The sequence below is a fragment of the Mus musculus genome, chromosome X (assembly GCF_000001635.26).
Source record: "Mus musculus strain C57BL/6J chromosome X, GRCm38.p6 C57BL/6J".
Lineage (NCBI taxonomy): Eukaryota > Metazoa > Chordata > Mammalia > Rodentia > Muridae > Mus > Mus musculus.
In genome coordinates this window covers 13,977,447-14,004,523 of record NC_000086.7, presented here as the reverse complement: position 1 = coordinate 14,004,523, position 27,077 = coordinate 13,977,447, and the positions used below count along the sequence as shown (strand labels likewise).

At 37.6% G+C, this 27,077-nt stretch overlaps 1 pseudogene; it reads left to right on the top strand.

Moving 5' to 3' along the window:
* Positions 1–19,050: 19,050 nt before the first annotated feature.
* Positions 19,051–19,139, top strand: Gm25552 (annotated as a pseudogene).
* The last annotated feature ends 7,938 nt before the right edge of the window (positions 19,140–27,077 follow it).

Sequence of the window (27,077 nt, the reverse complement as noted above, 5' to 3'; positions counted from 1 at the left end):
TGCATATGTAGCAGAGGATGGCTTAGTCGGTCATCAATGGGAGGAGAGGCCTTTGGTCCTGTGAAGGCTCTATGCCCCAGTGTAGGGGAATGCCAGGGCCAGGAAGCAGGTGTGGGTGGGTTGGTGAGCAGGGGGAGTGGGACAGGGATAGGGGGTTTTCAGAGAAGAAACCAGGAAAGGGGACAACATTTGAAATGTAAGTAGAGTAAATATCTAATAAAAAATGACAGTTAAGCAATATAAGCTGCAGAGATCTGCATTGTTCCTACAGACAATGACACTATATGGAACATTTGGATGTGTGGTAAGAATGTACTTCTGATATTAAGTATTTAATCACAATAAAATAGAATATGTTGACATAGTCTATTAATAACTAATAACTAATTAATAAATAAAAACCTTTTAAAAGATGCATAGCACGTATCTTTAAAATATAGGATGTCTTGTCAAATTCTTCAACTCATTTAGGTGATTCAATTAGGGCTGCTTAGAATGAGGTTTTTGTGTTGGAGCTAGGGTTGTATGATAGTTAATCTTAATTTTCCACTAAGATTGCTGGAGTATTAGCACACTTCTTGGAGTGTCTATGACAGCTTTTCCAGAACCAACTAGATTACAAAGACTCTGACCAAACTTGTGGTTAAATCCACTGATGAATTCAAAAATCTGAATAGGTTTTTGAGAAGTAGTGAAAACTGTGGAATGTGGAGTCCTGTTTAAAGGACATGGGCCACTTTGATCATGTTTTGAAAAGCCTATCTTGCCTTGGCTGCTTCCTCTTCTTGCTTTTCCTGTTTCCTGTCTGCCATGAAGAGAACAGCTTTCTTTTCCACACAAGCCATTGCTATAATGTTTTGCCTCACCATGAGCTCAGAACCTTCAAGTGATCCTCTAAGATGTCTTTGTCACAATAACTGTATAACTAACACGATATCCCAGAACAAAGCAGAGAAGGCATCCTAACTCTGGAAGAGTATCACCATCCCTGACTTGGGAAAAAGGTGAAGGAATCACAGAGGAACACTTCATGGCACCAGAAACCATAATAAGAGCTTCAGTAGCTGATTGACTGAGAAACAACATAAACACAAAACACAATGGAACAGAAATCATGCTACATACCACAATCCAGGATCCATCAGGTTCTAGGGGAAGGAGAAACAAGTACTTATCCATACTCAAGGAAGAATGTTCACAGCCCAGGTAGGACAGAGACCATAGTTAGACTGATTTGATTTTTTTTTTGGAAAAATAAACAATGGAAAGTCTCTTACTCTCCCAAGTTTTTAGACTCAAGATTTAGGGAGAGGTCAAGAAAAGTAATAACTACACTTAGTTTGATAAAAACTTAAATCTTAGTTCTTCAGTGTTGTTTTTCTAAGCAAAGCTAGTAACAAAAGTTAACAATTACAGGAATATAATTGTATATAATGTGCATACAGAGCACCAAGACCACACACAAAACATAAATTTAAATAGAGTTAAAAATAAATTGTGAAAATTCACAAAACATGGAAATTATAATAAGCAATGTACTCAAATGGTCAAATTGAAGGATAAATCCAGAGAGAAATGTAAAGATATTTTATGTTAACTGATAACTAAGATGAGACATCTAAAATGTATAGTATGTAACTAAAGCCATCTTTTTGTAACAAAAGTTGTAAGAAATTGTATAACTATGAAAGTCATCCTAAAGATTTTCACAAAACTAGAACATAGAATTTGAAGAGACTCAGAAGCCCAAACAATTAAAGTTGAAGGACTTACTACAAAGTTACAATAATCAAAAGGGTGTGAGCCTGACATAGTAGTAGATGTATAAACAAACTGAATAGAGTCAAGAGCTCAGAACTATTTTCATATATATATATATATATATATATACAATGACTTTGTGACAAGGGTGCCAAAACCACACTCAGTAGGAAACTGACAGAATTCTTTAATAAATGGTAAGTCTTGGGGAAACTAGATAGATAGATAGATAGATAGATAGATAGATAGATAGATAGATAGATATTTGAAAGAATAAATTTGGACCATTACACCATACACATAAATGAACTCAAAATAACTCAAGACTGTTGTCCTGGTTACTTCTACTTTCAGCCCAATGCACCTGGAAAGACAGTCTCAATTGAGGAAATCCCCAGATCACATCGGCCTATGGCCACATCTTTAAGAGATTTTTGTGACTGATGATTGATGTGGGAAGGTACAGCTCACTGTGGACAGCACCATCCCTAGGTCTTGGCTATATAAGAAATTTAGCTGAGATGGAATGGAAAGAAAGGGGAGCCCTCATTCACTGTCTGGGCTGCAAATTGGTACAATCACTATGGAAATCGGTGTGAAGAATTCTCAGGAAGCTCAAAGTTAACCTACTATATGACATAGCTTTAACACTCCTTGGCATACACCAAAAGAACAATATGGTTGTCTGATCAACATAATGACAACACCAGTTGACATGCCAACATGGAAAGGGGAAATTCTACAAGGATCTACCCCTAGATGAAGAGCCACCAGGTGATCAAAGCCTGCCAGGTGAAGAAGAATGAATTTCTTCTAGGAATGAGCTCTTATATACACTGTCCAATCACAAACAGTCAGGTTTGAATACATGTAAATGTGAACAATGCTAAGTGGACTCTGTAAGTTGTATGTACATATATGTATACATATGAAACAATAATAATTAAAGAAGAAGAGGTCATGAATTTGGAAGGGGAGACACTCCTCTAGAGGAGTTGGGAGGTAGCAGGAGAAATTTAGTTGCATTGTTTATATATGAAGTTCTCAACATAAATGTTTGTTTATTTGTTTGTTGAGAAAGGTAGCTGAGCTAGCTGAGCACAAACCAGTTAGCAAGCCCAGAAGCAGCATTTTTCCATGGTTCTTGTCTCTGAACCTTCCTTGAGTTCCTGCCCTGACTTCTCTTCATGTGACCTGGAAGTATAAGCTGAAATGTGCCCTTTCTTTCCACAAGTTGCTTTTGGCCAATGTTTTTATCACAACAACAGAAAGCAAATTATAACAAAGATGTAAATAGAATAGCTAAAATTATGAGCATACCAATATCCCAATGTTCCCATAGTAAAGGACATATCTAAAATAGAATTAGTAGAAGGAAGTGAGGTAGAGAGACAAACCTGGAACCAGCTCTACTAAGAATTTGGCTTTATCCTTGAAAGATAGGCGAAATTACTAAAGAAATGTAAGAGGGGTTTAAAAGGACAGTCTAAACTTTAGAATTAGTACTTACAGTGGAGAATGTAAATTACAATGTTCTAGAAAGTATGTAGGAGGGACTGGCTAGATAATGGAGGGAAGAATAAGGAAGATCTTATCTCAGATAGTGACAATAGGAAAAGGGAAAAGACACCATGAATATAAGAAATAATATCAAAATTTTAATAGCTCTAATAGTCTTATGAATATTTAGTATGAAGGAGAGAGACATCTTTAGAACCCGTTTATTCCTACATCTGTTCAGTCAATTTGTGCTTACAGAGTGTTTAGTAGTGCCAGACACACTATTCTCGAATGATTTACAGGTTTAGGTATGGTTTTCTAGAAGCAGACCCTGATTTGAGGATCTTTACATACATGAATTAGTAAGAAGACACCTGTTCTCTAGCAAAGGTAAAAATGAATTTTAGAAATAAGGTGGGGGCCAGGAAGAAACCAAGCAAATGGATAGTTTCTGGCAAAGCCTGAACTCTTCAATAGAAGTTACTGCAGAGATATCCAAACCTGAGGGAAGGGAACTAGGCTTTGATGGTCCTAGATGTAATTCCCACAGTGTAAGAATTCTAAATGTCCTTAGCCTTGACCCCATTTGCCTTCCCCTTTTAGTCTATCTCATTGTATTCTGTCTTCTCATCTCCATCATAAACTCCTGTAAGTCCTCACAATCACTCCATCACTTCCTTAGAGAAGGAATTTCTTTTTATTTGAAGGTATTCTTTAATTCGTATATACTGATCATTTTTCAGGGGCTGAAGATATGCCTAAACAGTCTAGAATGCTTGCTACACAATCGTGAGGACTGGAGTTCAGATCCCAGCACCACGTAATTCACATTCATGGCCACAGCTCTGAGCAGGGCAAAAAGAAGATCTCTGGGGCTTTCTGGCTTCTAACCTAGCAAAGAAAATGAAAGCCCCAGGTTCAGGGAGAAATGCTGCCTCAAAGGAATAGGTAGAGAGTGGTAGAAAAAGACTTCTAATGCCCACTTATGGCCTCTACATCTACGCGCGTGTGCGTGCGCACTTACACTCACACACACACACACCCCAATAAGTAAATAAACATTTAAAGATTTATTTTCATGTGTATATGTACATTTGTGTAAATGTATGCAGATATCTGCTGAGTTTAGAAGAGAACATCACCTCTCCTGGAGGTGGAGTTACTGATAGTGATGGGCAGCCTGTCATGGGTGCTGGGAACCAAATCAGGTCCTCTGGAAGGGCAGCAAGTACTCAATCACTGAGCCATCTCTGTAACCCCAATAAAACTATTTTTGTTCTTGTTGTTGTTGTTGTTGTTGTTGTTGTTGTTAGTGTGTGAGTGTTGCAGTAAATTTCCAACCCAAATATGCCCCAGCAACGAAAAAACAACTCAGTTAATATGAATACATGCTATGCACCTAGATTGAGCAGATCTACCCCTACACTATCATCATCTTCCACATCAATAAGACCCCTTAGAACTTGAGGTTTCCCAAGGCCATGTGCTTCTGCTCAGCTTTTCTTTGTCTTCCTCCTCCTCTGCATCCTCTCCCTCTTCCATTTTCTCCTTCTTCTCTCTCCCCATCTTCCCTTTTTATCTGCCCAATCATCAGCTCTCCTTTATTTTACAAATTAAGGTGGGAAGCAGGTTTACAGGAAATCACCTGAGTGCTGACTCATTCCTAGTTGGAAAGCACTCCCAGGAGAACAGAATTAACATCAAATATAATTAGCCCCAGGGCTATCCACAGCATGTGAGTGCTTGATGTCTATGGGGAGGAGGAACATGAATGCCATGGCACACATGTGAAAATCAGGGTCTGTTCTCTTCCACCTTACATAGTTTCAAGAGATCTAATTCAGATCACCAGGCTTGTAGCAAACTTTTTCCCACTGAGACATCTTGCTGGCTCAAATAAATAAGTTTCTTTTTAAAAAATCAATGTCATTGCAATTTTTTCATACCTACGTAAGTTTTCTTTCCTGCCTGCTCTATTTAGTTCCATTATGTCCATTTGTTCATTTAAAAGACACCAGCAGGCATCCTATTAAGTAGCAGCCACTGAATTGAGAGCTGGATAAATGAGAAAAAAAAGCAAAAACAAATAAGGCTTTCATCTTTAGCCATCTCAGCCAGACAAGGTGCTGCACACCTGCAACCCTAGCCCTGAGGGATAAAAGCAAAATCACAAGCATGAGATCAGCCTCAGCTACAGAGTGAGCTCTAAGCCAGCCTTAGCTACATAGCAAGACAGTCTCATCCCACCCTCCACACACCAAATCCTTGCCACTGTTCAGCCTTAGATGCAACCATGATATTATAGAGAGGTCAGCAACTTTGGAATCAGACAGAAGTCCTGATTTACACATAATCCTGGACTAGCTTATATAAAACCATTCTTCTATACCTCAGTTTTCTCAGTTTATAAAATGGGAGTACTAATTTCTCTCAGTAATCTGGAAAGGTTTATGTAAATAGCAAACAATGTAGTTTTTTTTTTTTCAGAAAGCATTTACATTGTATCTGGAACATCAACAGCACCCCCAAATTTTCTTGAGTATGAGAGTTTTGGAAAGGGGAAGGAAATGAATTAACTGTCCTTTTCAAACTTAAATACATGAAGACACCACCGTCAAATGGAAAGATGAGTCTAATTTAGAAGACCCATGATTGTACTCAGATCCAGTGCTTACTGGACATATAATTTCTGCTTTCTTCATTGAAATGAGTTTTTACTGAAAGTTTGAAGCCTTCCCAGAATTTGATCTTCTTTTATAGAAGGGGATCCTATTGTGCAACCTTGAAGGAAGCAATGGGAAAAAAGCTATACAAAGTCCAGTCCTGAGAGCTAGGACACAGACACATGACTCAGAGCTGTTTAAGACTGAATCTGCAATCAAGGAAACATTTGGTGCATGCAAGCAAGCTCAATATGTAGTGCCATTGGCAGTGGGGTCAACAGAACAAGTTCAGAGGTCATGATCTCAGAAATGTCAATGCCATTCTCTCCCCAAAATGAAAAGAATATCTCTTTCACAAAGTTTGAGAAGGGGTTAAATATGAATAAAAACTGATTAGATATGAAGAATATCTGCTTTATCAATGTGTATTTGATCTGTTTAGGAGGCTTTGCAATGTGTAAAATAAATGAATAAATGAGTCTTTGCAGTCTAGCTCCTACCTAAACATGAAATCCCCCAGGGCTACTTTGTCTGTTCACACCCACGTTATTTGCTTTTCTTCCCAGTATTGTAGTTTTCCTTGCTCAGAACTTCTAAGTTCAAAGTGCACTTAGCTCTGATATGTAAAATGCAGTTCCCTATCCCTAATTGCTGTACATTGTGCTTTGCTCCCAGGTTAAAAAGTAACTAATTTATTTGGAGCCTTCTAAAAGACTGCAAGATTTAGGAAGTAGCTCTCTACCGGTCTCCTGTAAAATCTGAGAAAAGGAGAGACTTGCAAACCAAGAAAGCATCTCAGTAGCCACAAATAAACAAGCACCTCTTAGAGAACAAGTGTCTCCTATGGCAATGCTCTGAACATCGCACCATTCTCTAAGGTCCAGTCTCAGCTCTCTTCTTTGACTCTGTGGATTTCTTCCAGAAAACATTTTCTGCTCTTTTAAATCCAGCCATCACCTTCAAGCCAATGGCCTTCCAATGGTGCAATTCTGAATTTCTAGTAACCAGCTGTGATCTCGTCCTGAATCCATCTGTCCCTCTAACTCAGTACCTGAAGCGCTGGATTCATTATCTGCTTCTTGTCTCTTCTCCTTTGGCCAAATCACTCTTCTTTGAGATTCTCAAGGACGCTTTTGTTACCCAGTCATTACTCCTGTTCCCTCCCCCGACCCTATAATTTATTCTTTGTGTGGACATTGTTGACCAACACCCCTTTTCAAATCTCACTTTGCTTGAGATGCACTTTTGGGGGGGTGTAGGTCAAGACAGGAATTCTCCATGTAGCGCTGGCTGACCTGGGACTCTTTCTGTAGACCACACTGGCCTTGAACTCAGAGATTGACCTGTCTCTGCCTCCCAAATGCTGGAATTAAAGGCATGTGCTACCACTGCCCAGCCAAATGTTTTTTTAAAATCTCTCATTTTTTTCTCTCATCTCAAATGTGTCCTCCTTTAAGTTGTTTGTATATTTAGCAAATACCTTGTAAAAAGTATACACACGAGTACATAGCAAAGAAAATATATTCCATGTACTAAGACAAGGATAAATGGATAAATGGTATAACTTAATAGGCAGACATTAAGAGCCTATTGCATCAGACCTGGGAAGAATAGAATTTTGACAGAAATGAGTAAAGAGATCACATTAGGGAAGATCTTGGCATAGGGCATTCAGAAGAGAAGGTCACGATTGCAAACAGATCAGTTAAGTAAGGTTAAGTAGAAGAAACAGAAGACTAGAAAATAAGCTGGGCAAAAGTATCAGAGTGGACTTAGAACAAGAAATTGAGAAACTTCTAGTGCCTTCTTGCTGTGTTGTCCAATAGTTTTGGAACATCGTGCTTGTTTTCAAGAACTGAAAGTTTCAAGTCATGGAAGCAACACAGCCGATGGCTACTTATCTGGTTTAATGATGTTCAAACTTAAAAAAGAGAAAAGAGTTCAAAAATATCCAGGAGTTTTGAAAAGATTAAAGCTTAGTGGGAAGCTTCATATGTCTTTTATTGAACAGCCTTAGGAGAAACAAGTACAATAGTTATATAGAATAAGTTTACAGTAATACTAGATGGATAGCTGGATAGAAGAAAGGGCAGTTGAAAGAATAGATGGGGAAGGATGTCGTCAAAACATTTTCTCCACTACTTAATAATTGAGTTTACAGAAGAGGGATGTTAGTTCTGGTTCCTCATCTCTTGAAATATATACCATTTTGTATATTCATTTTAAACATGCACCTTAATCTTACCAAGATTTAATCAAAGCTCTATGGCATCTTATCTATTAAGAATATGACAGTGGGCACAGTGAGCTTGCAAACTCAGATTGGATTCCGGATCTGTATAATGAATGCTGAAAAGACAAATAGCAGATATCAAATCCACATCTTCAGAGGAAGGTACTCAAAGAGCATAGAGAACTAAGTCCAGGGAAAGTAAGTGGTGAATACAGCAAAGATTGAGCAACATAGACAGGGGAGTCTGGTTAGGTGTGTTCAATAATACACACCAAAACAGAATGTTAGAATCAGAAATCTGAAGGAAACATAGTACACATGAAGGGAACTAAGTGTTAGTAACTAGTCTAGCTTTTTATTTTTGTTATTTTTGAGATTATAACTTAATTATAATATTCATCCCTTCACTTTATCCTCTCCAAACCTTGCTCTCCTTCAAATTCATGGTCTCTTTTTTCATCACTTTTATTACATGCATATATGTACATACCTATATATTCCTAAATATAACCTGGTCAGGTCATATAATATTACTTTTATGTATGCTTTCATGGCTGACCTCTTAGCATCAGAAACCTTAAGTAATAAGTCAGAAGTCTTTATATAATTGTTTTCATTTCTTTACTGCCCTGCTGACCTCATTTTTGTATCCTGTAAGTAGTCTCTTGTTCCAAATGTATTGCTTTTTGCTTTTTGCTTTAATGAGTCTTTGTACTTAATCAGGAAAAGCCTTAAATTTTGCATTATAAAGAAGTAAATTTCTGACTTCTAGCTGCTAAGCACTGTACCATAGGAAATGCCTTCATGCCAAAACTCCCAACTAGTAGTTACAAACAGTGGACTGTACATAAGCTGCTGTCTCCATGGGTGCTAATTGTAACATGTCAATGAAGGGACTTGCTTTTTCTGGCTGCCAGGCCAAGTCTCCTGCTGTTGCCAAGCTCTGTAACATTCAACAGGAATATGATTTTTTTTGACACAGTCAGTTCAGAATTCAGTGGTTGCCCTCACTGGAGGGGACTCAGAAAGGTGTAAAATGAGAAAAATGTACTGAGTTCATTTAAAAACTGTACTGCCCATGAGTGTCAGACTGGAGAGTTAGACAGAACAACTGATGGACACATAGGATGAGCCGAAGACCCTATGTTTGAAGAACAGCAAGTGCTCTAGCTGGGTATGTGAGTGTTGGAAGATGAGGCTGAAGCGTCAAGCTGAGATCATGTTCTCTGAGGGCTTAAGTACCAGGGTAAAGAGATGACACTTAACTTCAAAACCAGTGGGTAATCATGGAATTTTTTAAAGTAATTAAATAATGTGATTACAGCTGCCTAATCCATTGTGAATATGTAAATTGGATTTAATTAAGTAACAGGAAATAAGTTCAGAGAATGGTATAGAGACCATAAGCTAACCAATAAAATTAGAACCTTCTACAGTGCTTGAAAGTGGCTATTTCAACAGACTATATCTATCAAGTAACCTAGCACTACCTTGTAGTGAGTCAGGATTGTGTGCCTAATTCTTGCCAAGGGATTTCAGTGGGATCTATCATCATCTGAACTAAGTAATTCTATGCACAGGATCCTCCATTCTTTCTGTGTATCTATGTATGCATGTGTGTATGTGATATGCATATTATGTATGTTTGCATATGTGTGGGTGTGACTATGTAAAGGTGCTCATGACCATGTCTTTACCTGTGTATGCAAGCCAGAGACTAACTTCAGGTGTCTTCCTCAGTTATTTTCCACCTTATATTTTGAGGCAGGATCTCTTGCCTGAATCCAGGGCAGCTAGCTAGCCAAGCATGGTCCTTCTGATCACTAGGATCATGGGAGGAGGGCCTGCCCTGCCTACCCAACCTTTTCATTGGTTCTAGTGATCCAAACTCTAGTCCTTATGCTTTCACACTAAATACTTCACCAGCTAAGCTACTTTACCAGCCCTCTTTGTGCTTCTTTTTAATACCACAAGTCAATCCCTTGACACTAAGACAGCCTAGAAGCTACAAGACAATGTGAGCTATGGACCATTTCTGTACTCTTAGGAATTTTTAAAAATATAAAAACAGAACCAGGGAGAATTCCTTGGTTTAGTTACTATATGAAATTCACCATCTATACACAAGATAATTCAGTTACAGTGAAGCTGGTTTCTTTACACAGAGAAAAGCTAGAAACTATACTCTGGATAGTCATAGTTTTCCATAGGCCAGGTCTTTTCATCCCTACCTCCCACTTTATCATCTTATTCTGAGGAGTACCTAATGATGTAGAGTATCATTAAAACATTCATAGAACTTAGAAAGGAATTGGATTTTTACCCAGGTATGGTTAAATAAGGCAGATTTCATCCTAAATATCTTCTTCATATACTTGAAATTCTAAAACATAGAGATTCATTTACTTGAAACAAAACTCACCTAAATTTCAATATCCCTACCTTAACTTCTGATGAAGCCATGTGGTCTGTGCTTTCCAAATAAGAGGTAAACAAGGCTGGCAAAGTACCGTATATATTATGAATAGCTTAAATTAAGAGGCCAGAGAGAAGGCTCAGTGGTAAAGAGCACTTGCTACTCTTGCAGACAACCTAGGTTTGGTCAGGCAACTCATTATCACCAATACTCCAGTTCCTGGGAATGCAATATCCTCTTCTGGCCTCCAAGGACACACACACAGATACACATACTTTCACAGGCATACACACAAACACATAGATAAATATTTTAACAAGAAGAAGGAGGAGTTGAGCAGCATCCGGTAGAATGCTCCAGATTAGATAATATCTCAAAATCCTCAGACTTCAAACAAAATTTCCCCAAGAAAAACTGGAGTGTTTCACCCTCCCACATGACTTTTACAGTTCTGACATCTTGATAGAGTAATGAAAAGCAGATAACCAAAGGGCTGCATAAAAATAATGAAAATGGAATCTGGGTTGATAAAGCAAAAATGATACATGAAGACAAACAGGACTAAAGGAAAGAAGCTCTTCTTCCTAAAAGTCTCAACACTTACTGACATCTCCCTACCCTTTGTTTCTAGTAGGTCAACATGTGAACAATAAATTCTTTTTCTTTGGGTAATATGAAGGAGTGATTTTAAAAGGCAAACTGCCCCAATATTTAAACAAGCTTACAGAAAAGTCATCCATAAACCTAAACCATCGATCTTGGGGTAACAGTAAATTCTCATCCAATTTTTAACAGCACAGAGCAATATATTTTCATATAGGCAGTCACTGTGTACTACTTTCCCCCTGTTCTGCTTTTTAACCTAATTTTTGTATGTATATCAGCATACTCAATATATCATTTTCCATCTATATATAATGCTCATGACTTTGTATATGAAGTTGGATATGTTTGACTAGTTGCTATGGCCCTTGGTTATAAATAGGAGCTGCTCCAACATCTGTGGACAAAATTCTATGTTTTTGTTTGTTTATTCAGTTTTAATTCTCTCTGATGAAAGAACCACAACATCAAAAGATGAAGTGCCTTTATTCTTTTTCCTAATACCAAATTGTTCAACAGAAAGCTGCATATTGCTGAAAATGCAAATAACTCAAAATATACTAAATTTTGTATTTAAAAGGAATGCGAAGAATAGTCCAAAAATGATAATGCTTACTATAAAGGATGCTTACCATAATATTATCTATATACTAAACACACACAAACACACACACATCAAAATGTTCAGATCACTGGTGAATGTTCAAATAAAGTATGATAGATCTGTAAGTAAAGCAGATATCTGGGCTTTTTGTTACTGTAAAAATGGTTTTAAAGAACATTAAATTACATAAGAAATAATATTTAAGGGAAGTAAATATTGACAATTTCTAGATACAGTATAATTCCAATTAGGTAAGAAGGAATATTGTTCACTTGCAAATGCATGCATACAAAGACTGTAAAAATGCACTATGATTTTAATAGTTGCTACTTATCACTCTTCTTTTATTAATCACATATGAATTATATAATCAGAAAGTAATCAATGTTTTTTCATCAAGTAAAATATCACCATGGTGAAATTTTGGATAGAAAATGATTCAAAGGAATAACGAAATTTAGATGCCTAAATTAGCTGTTGACCAGTCAAACATGAATATGAACTTTTCTTGTAGCTTAACTTGAAAACAAGTGTGTGTTGAAGCTGTAATTGGGGTGAAGAACTGAGAAGATCTGATACAAAGGAGAAAACTTTAGAGCTTAAGCAGGGAAAGCCTTTATGAGCAAGCACCAGTCCAGACAATCTTTGGTCAATAATCTCAAACAACCAATTCTTTATACTTAAGGGTTGGCCTTTGTCATTTACTACTGTGATATAATAAAGAATTTATCTGGCCTTTTTCCTGGTACAAAGCTTCAAAAACCATTGAAATATCTAGTAGGAGTGCTTTTGTTATTCATAATAATCTCCTTTCATTCATACTTGGGCTTGTGCTAATTAGATGACATGTGATGGATCCCCTAGATACCTTCCAACGGAAGTTGGTCACCAAAAAGGCAAAGCAGAAGATTGAAAGTTGAACCTTTCTTTCAAACATGGAAAGAGGAGAAAAGACCTGAAGAGTGGATTCAATCATGTGACCAATGATATAAGCAGACATGCTGCATAATATAAAGACCGCAATAAAGTCTCTTGACCCAGAGCATCAGTGATGTCTCCAGACAGATAAAGACACTGATGTTCTTAGAAAATGGATATTCAGATTCCATGAAGAGAAGGCATAGAAATGCACCTCACTACTCTTCACTCAGACCCTGTCCTATTAATCTCTTACATTTGGCTTACTCATAAATTGCATCCTGTACAAAAAGTATATCTTAAAATCAGTGCTTTAGGTGAGGTCTGGATCAATTGAGCAAGTTTTTAAACTTCAAAAGGGTCATGTGATCACCAGAGATTTTAACTGGCTAGAAAAACATGCTAGTGACTTTGAAATACTAAGGACTTATGGTTGTCATCTGAGACCCAATAACCTGTGAAGTTTATACTGGTTCCAGTTAGTTAATACCAAAATGGAACTGAATTGGAGGACGCTCAGTTGGTGTCAGAGAATTGCCTTCGGGATACAAACATTCTACAGAAGTACAAAGGAATAAAACACTTTTCAAGAATGTATATGCAATGTAATCTTTTGGGTGACAAGGCCTTTAATGTTAGTGGTTGAATTCAATAGAAGTTTATTTCTTGCTTATATACAATTCATTATGGGTGTTCCTGTTTAAATAGCCTTCCATCTTGAGTCTTCACATTCTCCTGGGCTCTATCATCCTTCAGACTTAAACAAAAAATGGAGAGAGAGGGAGCAATGAAAAGTTATATATGGAACCATTGCCTGGAATTAAGGCTACTTTTAGCTACAAATGTCTTAGGAAATGCATTGTAACTGTGAACCCAAGGAGAATAGATGGGCTTGGTTAAAAAAATGGGCAGTCTTAATCAAAAGGGTTAAAATAGTTTTCTTCTCCCTGAAAATACCAATTGTGAATTTAGATTTTTTTTTTAACCTGACTAGTCTTAGTAGTCAAGTTTCTCCTTGTCAGTAGTTATGGTAACATACTTCAAAATGAAAAACAACAATTGCTTCACCTCATTGTAAGAAAGAGTTCTTTAGTGTCTAACACCCAGGGCCTATGATAGAGAAAAGATGTGCAAAAATAATAAGATCTAGTTCTGTGCCTTACAGTGCAATAGAAAAATTTATAGACCAATAGAACTTGTATTTCACTTTTGTGGGACAGTAAACCATGCCAGGAAGCTTGGTAAGATAGAGAGCATCTACTCAGGGTACACACCTAATACAGTAGGAGGTTCCCTGCTAGCTGCTCCCTGCCAGATTCCTGGCCTGGAACGTGTGCCACACTTCCCACATAAGGAAATGTGACCTGTGGTCATGTAGGTCCAGGACAGAGTTTTCCATGCTAATGAGATCCCTAGAGGCCCTGAGGGTTTAGCCACTAAGCCCCCCTTCCCAGACATTCTTCCCTGCAAAAGGTATTTAATCTCTGGCTCACCCTGAGAAGTTGGTATGCATCCATTTTCCACGGTGAAAAACCAATAAACAGTTTGGAACCAAGGACTGTTTCTTTCATCTACCACCACCATGGGGAGAATGGAGAAGGCCTTTGCCTACAGAACTGCTGCCTAAATCTCCAGTAGAAGGCTTCTCTGAACTTCCAGCCAACCTCTGCCAAGCTAAGGACAATCACCAATGAACTAAGCCGGAGCTCCCAGTCAGTCCATCCAGGTTACAGGCCATCCTCAACCCACAGTCCCCAGCGGTCTGCAACTGGGTGCCCAAGGGTCAGAGAACACCAGCTTTGGCTCCCTCATCTCAGACTGTATTTCCCACCCCCAGAGCTGTGTCTCCATGCTTCCCTAAAGCCCAGCACCCAATGATGGTGAGTGGGGAAAAATGCAGCCAGGCTCCCCAATGGCCAGACCCAACAGGGGTCAGAACATGGACCCACACAAATTCATATAGCTGTAACAATAAAAAAGGAGACAACTTGAAATGCAGGGAGAAAAGAAGGACATGAGATAGCGTAATAGCCCTCCCTACCCCTTACTGCTGAATTATTGGTTATTGATACATTCCGGAAGAAGGGACATCACCATCTTCAGCCCACTGACTCCAGTACAAAACTCCAGATTCATGGTCACACAGGCATTCATTAAACTTAGTGTGTCTCAAAACATGAACATGAACACAAACACAAACATGAGCATGAGCATGAAAGAGATTTCTAGGGAAGGGGAGGGTAGACAAGAGTAGTACAGAAATGAAACTGGATAAGATGATGAGAGTGGTCAGTATGATATATATATATATATATATATAATTAATTAATTTTAATTAATAAAAAGGAGGAACAGAGATGATGAATATGATCAAACTATACTATACACATGTATAGTAATATCATGAAATTTTTCACTCTATTCATTTAGTACATGCTTAAAAACTGAAGGTGATTATCAGTGCAAATAGTAAGTTCTTAGCATGTAGAAGTATAGCTACAGAGTAGAAATGCTTTTAAAACACTGTTTCAATAGCATATCTAAAAGGGAACACTTTATTCAAAGAAGCAGCTGGACAAGTTGATAGATGTATGGACAGTTGTTCTGATATATCTTCAGAGAAAAAATCTCTAAGTGATGTAGTAAAACATACAGAACACAACTCAATGAAAGATGCCTATCCTAAGGAAAGCAAGGGGGGGGGGGGTGGAACTGAGTTTTGGAAAGCACCTTTAATTTGGAATTTTGTATTTGCATTTTTTACACTCTAGAATTCATTCACACACCCCTGTCCACCCTCCGACTGTTCAACACCCCAAAGCTTCTCCCCACCCCCTGTCTCCACGTGGATGCCCCCACCTCCACCTGACCACTAAACTCCCTGGGTCCTCCAGTCTCTTGAGTGTTAGGTGCATCATCTCTGAATGAACACAGACCCAGAAGTCCTCTACTGTATGTGTGTTGGGAGCCTCATATCAGCTGGTGTATGCTGCCTGGTTGGTGATACAGTGTTTGAGAGATCTTGGGGGTCCAGATTAATTGAGACCGCTGGTCCCCCTACAGGATCACCCTTCTCAGCTTCTTTTAGCCTTCTCTAATTCAACCACAGTCAGCAGCTTCTGTCCATTGGTTGGATGCAAATATCTGCATCTCTATCAGTTGCTTGTTGTGTCTTCTAGAGGGCAGTTATGATAGGTCCCTTTTTGTGAGCACTCCATAGCCTCAGTAATAGTATCAGGCCTTGGGACCTCCCCTTGAGCTGGATCCCACTTTGGGCCTGTCACTGGACCTTCTTTTCCTCAGGGTCCTCTCCATTTCCATCCCTGTAATTCTTTCACACAGGAACAATTATGGGTCAGATATGTGACTGTGGGATGGCAACCCCATCCTTCACTTGATGTCCTGTCTTCCTGCGGGAGTTGGGCTTTATAAGTTCCCTCTTTCTACTGTCACGAATTTCATCTTAGGTCCCTTACTTTGAGTCCTGAGGGTCCCCCCAACCTCCTACTTCCTAAGGTTACCTATTTATATTCTTTCTGCTAGCCCTCAGGGCTTCAGTCCTTTTCCCTCACCCAATACTAGATCAGGTTCCTTTCTTTCTCCCCACTGTTCACTTTCCCTCCCAGGTCCCTCCCTCCCCACTTGTTTGACTTCTACAAACAAGCTGTTCACAACTCAGGTACTGGTCACGTTTTAAGAAACATAGATCTCCATTATTTAGAACTGTAGCTATATTTTCCCTTAGAAGCAATGTTGTAAAAGCTTGTTTAGATTCCCACCAAAAACCAGAACATCTGTCTATTTGACCCAGAATGAGTCCAGAAGGCTGCTCCAAGACAGAAAACTTTTCCAACGTGCAACTCCCTTTGACTCAAGAAATTCTCATGTGACCTAAGGCACATAAAATTATAAAATAAGTATATAAATCAAACACTTATTATAGAAGAAATCATAAAAAAATTTGCTGCAAAATATCTTTGGTATACATATAATTTTAGCAATTATTAAATGTGAAAGAAAACAAATATGCTGGTTTGTTTTAGCATAAAGAAATAAATCTTCAATGAATCTGTGACATTATAAGATGCAGAACACCACCAATATTTTTCAGAGTTGATCAATATTTTGATTTTGTAATTATCAATACTGAGAATGCCACTTCATATAAATATGTAGTACAAAATGACAACAGTATATTTAGGGATATTTCAGCAATTGTTGGTAATTCTCTTCTAATCTCAAACCAAAATTCATTTAATCCTTTTTTCATGAACAACCTAGATGTCCATCAACTAAAGAATGGACAAAGAAAATGTAGTACATCTAAACAATGGAATACTATTAAAAACAAAGACATTGTGAATTTTGCAGGCAAATGAATAAAACTTGAGAATATCATCCTGAGTGAGGTAATGCAGTTCCAATAGGACATGAGTGGTATGTATTCACTTATAAATGGATCTTAGCCATAAAATACAGGATAGCCATGTACATTCCACAAACCCAAGAAGGAAGGCACAAGCGAGGATGCTTGAATCTCACTTAGAAGAAGGAATAGAGTAGTCATAAGAGGCAAAGGGATGGAGGGAACTGAGTGGGAGAGGAGATGGGAAGGATAATGGGGGCCATTCAGAATCAGGTATGGGTAGGGACAAGAGAGATTGTCAGATGACCATGAGAATGAATAGAAATTTGCAAATGACAGGGGGTAGGATGGGGAGGTAGGAGCATCCCCAGAACTTGACAGCAACCTGGGATAAGGGAGGCACCCAAGAATCAATGGGGATATGGAACTGTGACTCAAAGCATTGGGGATATGGAACCTGAAGAAGCAGGAACCCCAGTGGAGTGATAGGAACACCAACCCACCTACAAAAACTTCAACCAAAATTTATCCTGTCTACAAGAAATGCAGGGACAGGGGATGGAGTTGAGACTGAGGGAATGACCAACCAATAACTCGCACAACTTGAAACCCACTTCATGGGCAAGCACCAATCCTTGGCACTATTAATGATTCTCTGTTATGCTTGCAGACAGGAGTCTAACATGACTGTCCTCTGAGAGGCTCCACCCAGCAACTGACCAAAACGGATGCAGTTACCCACAGCCAAACAGTGGATGGAGCTTTAGGGCTCCTATGGAAGAATATGGTGAAAGACTGCAGCCCCTGAGGGGGATAGGAACTCCACAGGAATACCAATAGAGTCAACTAACCTGGACCCTTTGGGCTCTCAGAGACTGAACCACCAACCAAAGAGCATACATGGGCTGTACATGAGCCTCCCTGCACATATGTAGCAGATGTGTAGCTTAGTTTTCATGTGGGTCCTAAACAACTGGAGCAGAAGTTATCCCAAAAGCTGTTGTCTGACTGTGGGGTATGTTCTTCTAGCTGGGCTGCTTTGTCTGACCTCAGTGAGAGAGGATGCACCTAACCCTGCAGAGACTTGATATGCCAGAGTTGGAGGATACCCAGGGGACCTCCACTGACTCAGAGAAGAAGGGAATGGGGGGGATGGGGGAAGGATGATGGGAGAGGGTGTCCAGAAGGGGGCAGTTAGCAGGATGTGAAGTGAATGAATAAATAAATAAATAAATTTTTAAATCTAAAAAAAAAAAAAAAAGAGTTAAATCCTCAGTGAATCTGTGATATTAAAAGATGTAGAACACTGACAATATTTTTCAGCATTGATAAACATTTTGATTTTATAATTATCAATACTGAGAATGCCACTTCATGTAATATGTAGTACAAAATGACAATAGTAGATTTAGGGATATTTCAGCAATTGTCGGAAATTCTCTTCTAATCTCAAACCAAAATTCATTTAATCCTTTTTTAATGAAATTCAAGTCTGCAGCTCAAACAGTAATTTTAAAAATCAAACATTGAAATCCAACTCAACTGAAAGATATACTAATTTGATACTTGCATGCTGGGTAATGACAGTGGGAAAATATTAAAAGTCTTGTTTTCTGTAATTAAACCATTATGTTTCTCTAAGAGTAGAAAATTTTGTATGTACATTTTTCCATTCCTAAAATTCAATAGTCTTGACTCCAAGCCCTACAGTGTCCATTCATATTGTATGACATAACATTATGAAGTATACAAAAATGCATGTTATGTTGTTTTGACCCCAAGCTACAGTGAACTTTTGTAGTTCAACACGTGAGTACTGCTGAAAATACCTTAGGTTCACAGCACATCTAATTTTGAACTAACTTTGGTCATTGTGTATTCAGAAACCCTTTATCATTGCCAACCCTTTTCACAACCACCACACTTAGTTACATGACCCTGTATGGAGTCAAACCCAGCAGACGAAGAAACTAACTTGCTTCTAGTGCTTGCTTCTTGCAGCATCTGTGCAGAGAATATTAACATGGTTCCTGTACAAGAATGACACTCAAATTCATGAAGCATTCCATAATTTTTCAATATCTCATTCTCATTTCTAGAGAAGCCATCAAAAATTTTAAAAAAATCAACAAAGAAATTTCAGAGGTTAACTATATCATAGACCAAATGGACAATGACAGACTGGGAAATCAAAGGATGAAAAATAATCTGTCAAGTGAGCAGAATTCAAAACAAAGCTGGCATAAAGTCAAAATTGGAAGAAATAAAGAAAGACACCAAAGGAAATAATTCTACAATAAGATATAACCCTAGAGGAGAACTTACTACTACTACTATTGTGGTAAACTAATATAGTTTCTAATTGCCTTCTAATAATCATCCTTATACCCATACAGTTCTCATGCATAATCAAAGAAGGTTCTTTATGTAACATATGGAGACCATTAGGAAGATCTACAACAGTCAAAATACAGAGAGTAAGTAAACTGGTGGGGTTTCCAGTCTCATAATGGACATCTATAACACAACAGCTAAGTCTCAGGGAACATCAAGAAAGTTTGTAAAAGCTGGAGACAGGGACAACTGCTATGAGATATTGTGTTTTGACATGACAGAAATGTTGCACCTATGAACTCTCGATGATATAGTTGCCTACACCATCTTCATGTATTTAATACTCAAAGACCACACCAGTTGACAAGCCTACAAAGACAGAGAAAATTTTTTACTGGGGACTGCTACTGGATGAAGAGCTACAGGCAGTAAATGGCTGTTGGGTGGGATCAGTTTTATCAGGGACAAGCCCCTGACCCTGATTATCAGCTTTAAACACAAGTGCATACATAGAATGGTAATCGGACTTAGTAAATTTTATACATGAGTTGATTGGGAAACTGGTGGAAAGAAAAGATATAAATACTTGTACATGAAATATTCAGAAAAATAATATGAACGAGACACAACAGTTGTTATTACAGATGCATGAAATACTGAGGCTCCCAACTTAATAAAAACAACAAACAAGTAAAAAGCAGTAGTGGACACAAAACATCAAAAAAGGACCTGATGCAGTAATAATAGGCTGTTTCAATATATTACTCTCATCTCTATACAGGTCGTCTTCCTCACTAAATATTAATGAAAAAATTCAGGGCTAAACTATACCACAGATCAAATGGACTTAACAGATATTTACAGAATAGTCCATCCAAAAAAGTACATTCTTTTTTGGTGCCTATAGAAATGTCTCTACACATTGGAGGCTACAAATCAAATCTTACCAAATACACAAGAGACTAAATAATCTCTGGTATCTTACATCTTAGTATAATATTAGAAACTAAAAATGGTTTTTAAAAACTATAGAAACTATATTAAATACATAAAGATGGAACAATACATTCTTGAATGAGTCAAATGGATAAAGAAGTAGTTAATTCATTCATTGGATGACTAAAACCAAGACTGATAACTCCTTAGCCAAACTAATATGAGAGAGGAAAGGCTTAATTAATAAAATTAGAACTGAAAGGGTGAAAGTTACTATAGATCCTAATGAAATGAAAGAAAGCATCAGGCAATATTTTGATGCTTTGCATTCACAAACCTGGAAAATCTAGAAGATAGGGATAATTCCTAGACATAAATGACCTACAAAAATTAAATCAGTAAGACACAAGCAACTTAAACAGATCAATAATAGTTAACAAGACTGAAGTAGTAATAAAAAGTCCACCCGCCAAATATTGGATATGAAACTAGACCCATGTATCTCAATCTGTACAAAAGTGAACTGCAAATTGATCAGACATCTTACTACCTGGTTGAAGTTCTGAAACTGTCAGAGGAAAATATGGGTGAAATATTTCAAGATATAAGCATAGATCAGGAATTTCTCAAGATTCCAGAAAATAATACCAATGATTTACACATAGTATTTCATCGGATGAAAAAAGCTCCACAGCAAATGAAACCAACACATTAGATAATTGATATCCAAAATACACACAAAAAAATAAAAACCTAAACAAGAAATCAAAAAACCTCATCAATCAATTGGCTAATGAAATGAATTGTTCTCAAAAGATGAAGTACAGATAGTTACTAGACATAAGAAGTGTTACAGGTAGGTAGCCTTCAGTGAAATTCAAATTAAAGCTACCTTAGAATGACATCTTGTTTCAGTCAGAGTTGTCACTTGTCATTGTGACAAGAAAACAAATAACAAATGGTGACAAGTGTGCAGAAAAAAAAGAACTCCTAATGGGAATGTAAACTTGTCCAATCACTATGGAAATTGCTATGAATTTGCCATATGTGTGTGTATGTATATATGTATGTATGTATGTATGTATGTATGTATGCATGTATGTATATGCAACTTGATCCAAATATACAATTTCTGGTTATTCACCTGAAGGATGTAAAAAGCACCATATCACAGAAATACTATCACATCAATTTTATTGCAACAATATCCACAACTGCTAAGTTATGGAGCTGTTCCAGGTGCCCATCAATAGAATAATGGATAACAAACATGTCATGCATACATATAATCCAATTTTACTCAGCCATAAAAAATAAAACAAATTATGTCATTTGCAGAAAATAAATGATCCTGGAGGCTATCATATTAAGCAAATTATGTCAGTCTGAGATAAATATCATATTTCTCTCATTTATGGATTCCAGATTTTTATATAGATAAGTAAAATCATGTATGCATATATGGCATATGACATGAACGTACAAGCAAGGTAACAGTGTCATCTAGACACATCAGAACTGATGTACATATGAACTCACACTGACTGTGAAACATTCACAAGACTAGCACAGCTTCAAACTAGACCAAATCCCAGCACTGAAAAAAAGGACATGGGCACAAAATCTCACACCAAAGAAGCTATTTGCAATTGATAACTACAAGGGAAGTAAAACTCAGTTTTCTCCAGTGGCTTGTCACTGAGTAAAGCAACCACACTGCAGAGAAGACTCCCAAGCTTAGTAGTGGCTTACTCAAAAAACACTCCATGTTGTTTGTCTGTTTTTACATTTTTGTTTTATTTTCTTTGGGTACATTTGTCATATTGCCTTATTTTTGCTTGTTTATTTTGATTATCAGTTTTGTTTCTTTTTTCTTTTTTCTTTTCTTCTTTTTTTTTTTTTTTTTGAAAGAGAAAGCTTGAAGTTAGGTGGGTAGGGAGGTGTGGATGATCTGGGAGAAGTTGGAGGGGAGATTATAAATAAAATATACTATGAAAAAATAATAAAATAAATTTTAAGAGAAAGAAGAAGCAAAACTGCCTAGGGTAACAAAGGAGAAGGGAGGGAGGGGGACAGGAAGGAGGAGGTAGGTGTTGGATATATTCAAAGTACATAGTATAGTTGTATGGAAATGTCCTTATAGAACCCAGTACTACATACTACGTACAAAGAATATAGACTCACAAATGTCTCATGACAAAGAAAACCACAGGACTAGACAGTCACATCTGAATTCTTCCAAACTTTAAATAAAAGATCAGTGATCATCAAACTATTTCATAAAATCAAAAAAGCTGTCTAGTTCATCCTATAAAGCCAGTGTTACTTTGATTTTTAAAAAGCTAGATAAAGATACAACAATAGCAACAAAATATAGACCAAATTCCTTGATGAACATAGACAAAAGTTATCAATAAAATCTTGTCCCACTGACTTCAAGAACACATTGACATCATACACTATGAGCATTTGGCTTTACTCCAGGCCATTGGAATGGTTTTTGAAACAGGAACTTGCAGTGACCTGAATTCCTTCCACTAGAACTCTCCTTTCTGAAGGATTCCCCACTTCTCAGTGGTACTACAATTTGAGAACCAAAACTTTAATACATGGGCCTCCAGGGTACATTCCATATCCAAACTATAGCCAAAAAATGGTAATATTATTATCATAGAAAAGGTTATAACATATAAAGGTTTGGGCTTTGGCAGCTATTTAAAATCCATAGCTTCTATGAACATAGTTCATAGCAGCCTTATTTATAATAGCCAGAAGCTGGAAAGAACCCAGATGCCCCTCAACAGAGGAATGGATACAGAAAATGTGGTACATTTACACAATGGAGTACTACTCAGCTATTAAAAAGAATGAATTTATGAAATTCCTAGGCAAATGGATGGACCTGGAGGGCATCATCCTGAGCAAGGTAACCCAATCACAAAGGAACTCACACAATATATACTCACTGATAAGTGGATACTAGCCCAAACCTTAGTATACCCAAGATATAAGATACAATTTGCCAAATGCATAAAACTCTAGAAGAATGAAGACCAAAGTGTGGACACTGTGCCCCTTCTTAGAATTGGGAACAAAACACCCATGGAAGGAGTTACAGAGACAAAGTTTGGAGCTGCGACAAAAGGATGGACCATCTAGAGACTGCCTTATCTAGGGATCCACCCCATAATCAGCTTCCAAACGCTGACACCACTGCATACACTAGCAAGATTTTGCTGAAAGGACCCTGATATAGCTGTCTCTTGTGAGACTAGGCAGGGGCCTAGCAAACACATAAGTGGATGCTCACAGTCAGCTATTGGATGGATCACAGGGCCCCCAATGGAGGAGCTAGGGAAAGTATCCAAGGAGCTGAAGAGATCTGCAACCCTATAGGTGCAACAACATTATGAACTAACCAGTACCCCGGAGCTCTTGACTCTAGCTACATATGCATCAAAAGATGGCCTAGTCGGCCATCACTGGAAAGAGAGGCCCATCGGACACACAAACTTTATATGCCCCAGTACAGGGGAACGCCAGGGCCAAAATAAATGAGAATGGGTGGGTAGGGGAGTGGGGGGGAGGGAATGGGGGACTTTTGGGATAGCATTGGAAATGTCATTGAGGAAAATACGTAATAAATAAAAAAATAAAAAAATAAAATCCATAGCTTCAATTTCTCTTGTAAACTCTGATCTAAGTTCACATTCTCACATAGCAAACATGAGTAAGCTCTTAGTTCAGCCAGTCTTTATCTTTCCTTTGATATTACCTTTGTTCACTGCACTTATTTAAGTTACTTGTCCAGAATGATCAGTAGTAATGAATGCTACTGAGTCCTAAGGGACCTACCTCATGCCTACCATGCCTCTGTTTCTGCTGTGAAACTGTAGGTTCATTTCATCTGTTGAAAATAAACTTGAAGTGGATTGATATGGGCAATGTAGCTAAGCTGAAGGGATAGGCCATAATTATCTGTGATCTTGTCCCCAAGGGTGTGTGTCATTTTGTCACTTTATTAGCACACTGGATGTCAAAGTGGAAGACACAGAAATACCTAAGATGATTTTCATAACACAAGGTCCCTTCTTGGAAAATCCTTTCTCGGAATGCCTGAGTAAGAGAAAGCATGTTGGCTAGACTTGGAAAGGGAAGAAGAATTATGTGGTGGTCTGATCCTCTTAGTACTATTTTCAGGGAACCAGGGTAGGCTTTCTCAATCTTCTCTATCTTTTTTTTTTTTTTGCTTTCTACTTAATTTGACTTATTATGTTCTTATTCTAATTTATTTGTTGGTCATCTTGCTCATTAATTTAAAGTATCATATACTTTTTAATATAAATATTTAATTATTAATAATGCTGACTTCTCTGGACCCCCCAAAAAACTATAGTATGTAATATTATTATTTTAAATTTCTATGATAGTTTATTTGAGTCAGAAGAGATGGTTTATCTAATTCTAAATACATTAGAATATTTAAAAAATTGTTGACTTCTAGATTAAGTACATTATGGCAAAGGAATGTGGTCCACATGATATCAATTATTTGAAATATCTTAAAACTTGTTCTGTCTGTGTGTGTGTGTGCATGCATCATTCAGGTGGCTACATATGGAAATTGATGTTCATGCATATGTGTACGTATCAGATGGAAGCCAGCAGTATTTTTTGACAATTTCATACATTTATTTAATGTTCTGATCACATTCAGTGCCCCCTCCCAAACTTATACCTTTCCCAATCCCTCTGGAACCTTTCTTCAAAACACATCCTCCTCTTCCTTTCATATTTTATTTTTTTATCAACCCACAGAGTTTAAATTGCTTGCATCTGCTTGCATGGTGTGGGATTATTCACTAGAGCATGGACAGCTTACCCCTGAAGAAAACTGACTTCCACTTCCCAGAAACCATTAAGTATCAAGAGCTCTTCAGGTAAGGGCAGGGACTCATGTGCCATTGCTCCATAGATGCTGGAATACTGACAAGTCAGATCTTAGGCAGGTTACAGCTCGTACAGGTAAACACAGCTGCTATGAGTTCACAAGTCCAACAGCCATATTGCATCTACAAGACAGCACTTCTCAGCACTCCGCCCCACCCTTTGACTCTCACCCTCTTTCCACCCTCTCTTCTATGATATTCTCTGAGTCCAGTGGTGTGGAGAAAATGATAGAGATGTCCTATTTAGGGATGAGCACCTCTCAGCAGTCACTTTTCTCAGCATTTTGAGTGTTGTGAGTCTGAAGATAACCACTCCCCATTGCAGAAAGAAGCTTCTCAAAGGTTGAGAGCAGCACTAATAATACATGTTAGCACCTCTATGCCTGTCTTTTATGTGAGTGCTAAAGATCAAAACTCGAGTCTCATGCTTCCACAGCAAGCACTTTGCCACCTCTCTAGCTCTGACCCACTTTTTATAAATGTTTCACGTGATGTGGAGAAAAATGTACCATCTTTAAAGACTGAGTATAGAGCTTGGTTCATGACCATTACCTCAAGATTGCTAATCATTCACAACTTCCACTACTTTAATATGCTGGGAAACTATATTAAAATGCAGTATGATGCTCATTTTGTCTATATTTTTACAGTTCTATCACTTTGCATTGTATTTTTCAGGATATTTGATTAAATATAGATTTATATTTAAGATATCCATATCTTCCTGGTTAATTGAGCATTCTATAATTTTGTATTGTTGTATTTGTTTCTCATGATTATTCATATAAATGATCATATTTATACAATATATAGTTTTATTTCTCTATGATTTTTTCACTTTGCTCTATTTTAATACTTAGTAAAATTGATTGAGTTTATTCTGTTGAGCTAGCAAAACTGTATATTTATCTGCAGGAAAAATGAAATTAGATACATATCTTTTATTTCACTTAAAGATCAACTCAAAGTGGATCAAAACCTTAACTTCAAATATGAAATGCTGAAACTGCTAGAGGAAAAATATAGGGAATACTCTTCAAGATTTCAGAATAGGCAAAAACTTTCTGAACAGAACTCCAAGATCACAAAAACGTAGGCCAGGAATCAGCATATGGGATTTTCTAAAATTTAAATGTTTCTGCACAGCAAAAGAAACTATCAACAAAGCAAGCTGCCCATAGAATAAGAGAAAATCAGCTACACCTCAGGGAGGGGGTTAATATCCAGAATTTACAAAGAACTAAAAAAAGTACACACACACACACACACACACACACACACACACAAACACACACACACACACACAAATGAACACACATACACACACAAACAGGCAACATACACCAGCTGATATGAGGTCCCTGACACATATACAGCAGAAGACTGCCAGATCTGACCCCAGAGAGAGAAAATGCACATAACCCTCCAGAAACTTGAGGCCCCAGGGGTGGGTAGACTTGATGAGGAGGGGGTAGGGAGTGGGGACAGCCTCTTGGAGATGGGAAAGGGGAGGAGGTACAGGATAAGGAGTGATTGGTCAGGGCACAGACCAGGAGGGGGACAAAATCTGGACTTTACAAAAGGATTAAAGAATAAAAAATAAATTTTAATAATAAAGTAAAAAGGGAAAATTTAAAAAAGAACAAAAATTGCCAATCACCAAATAGGCTAATAAAGTGAACATATGGGTGGTACATGTACTAGTTTGTGCATATACACTTGTGTGTGTATGGGTCTACATATAGACATATATGTATATGACTACATATAGACATATAGAGACAATGCCAAGTA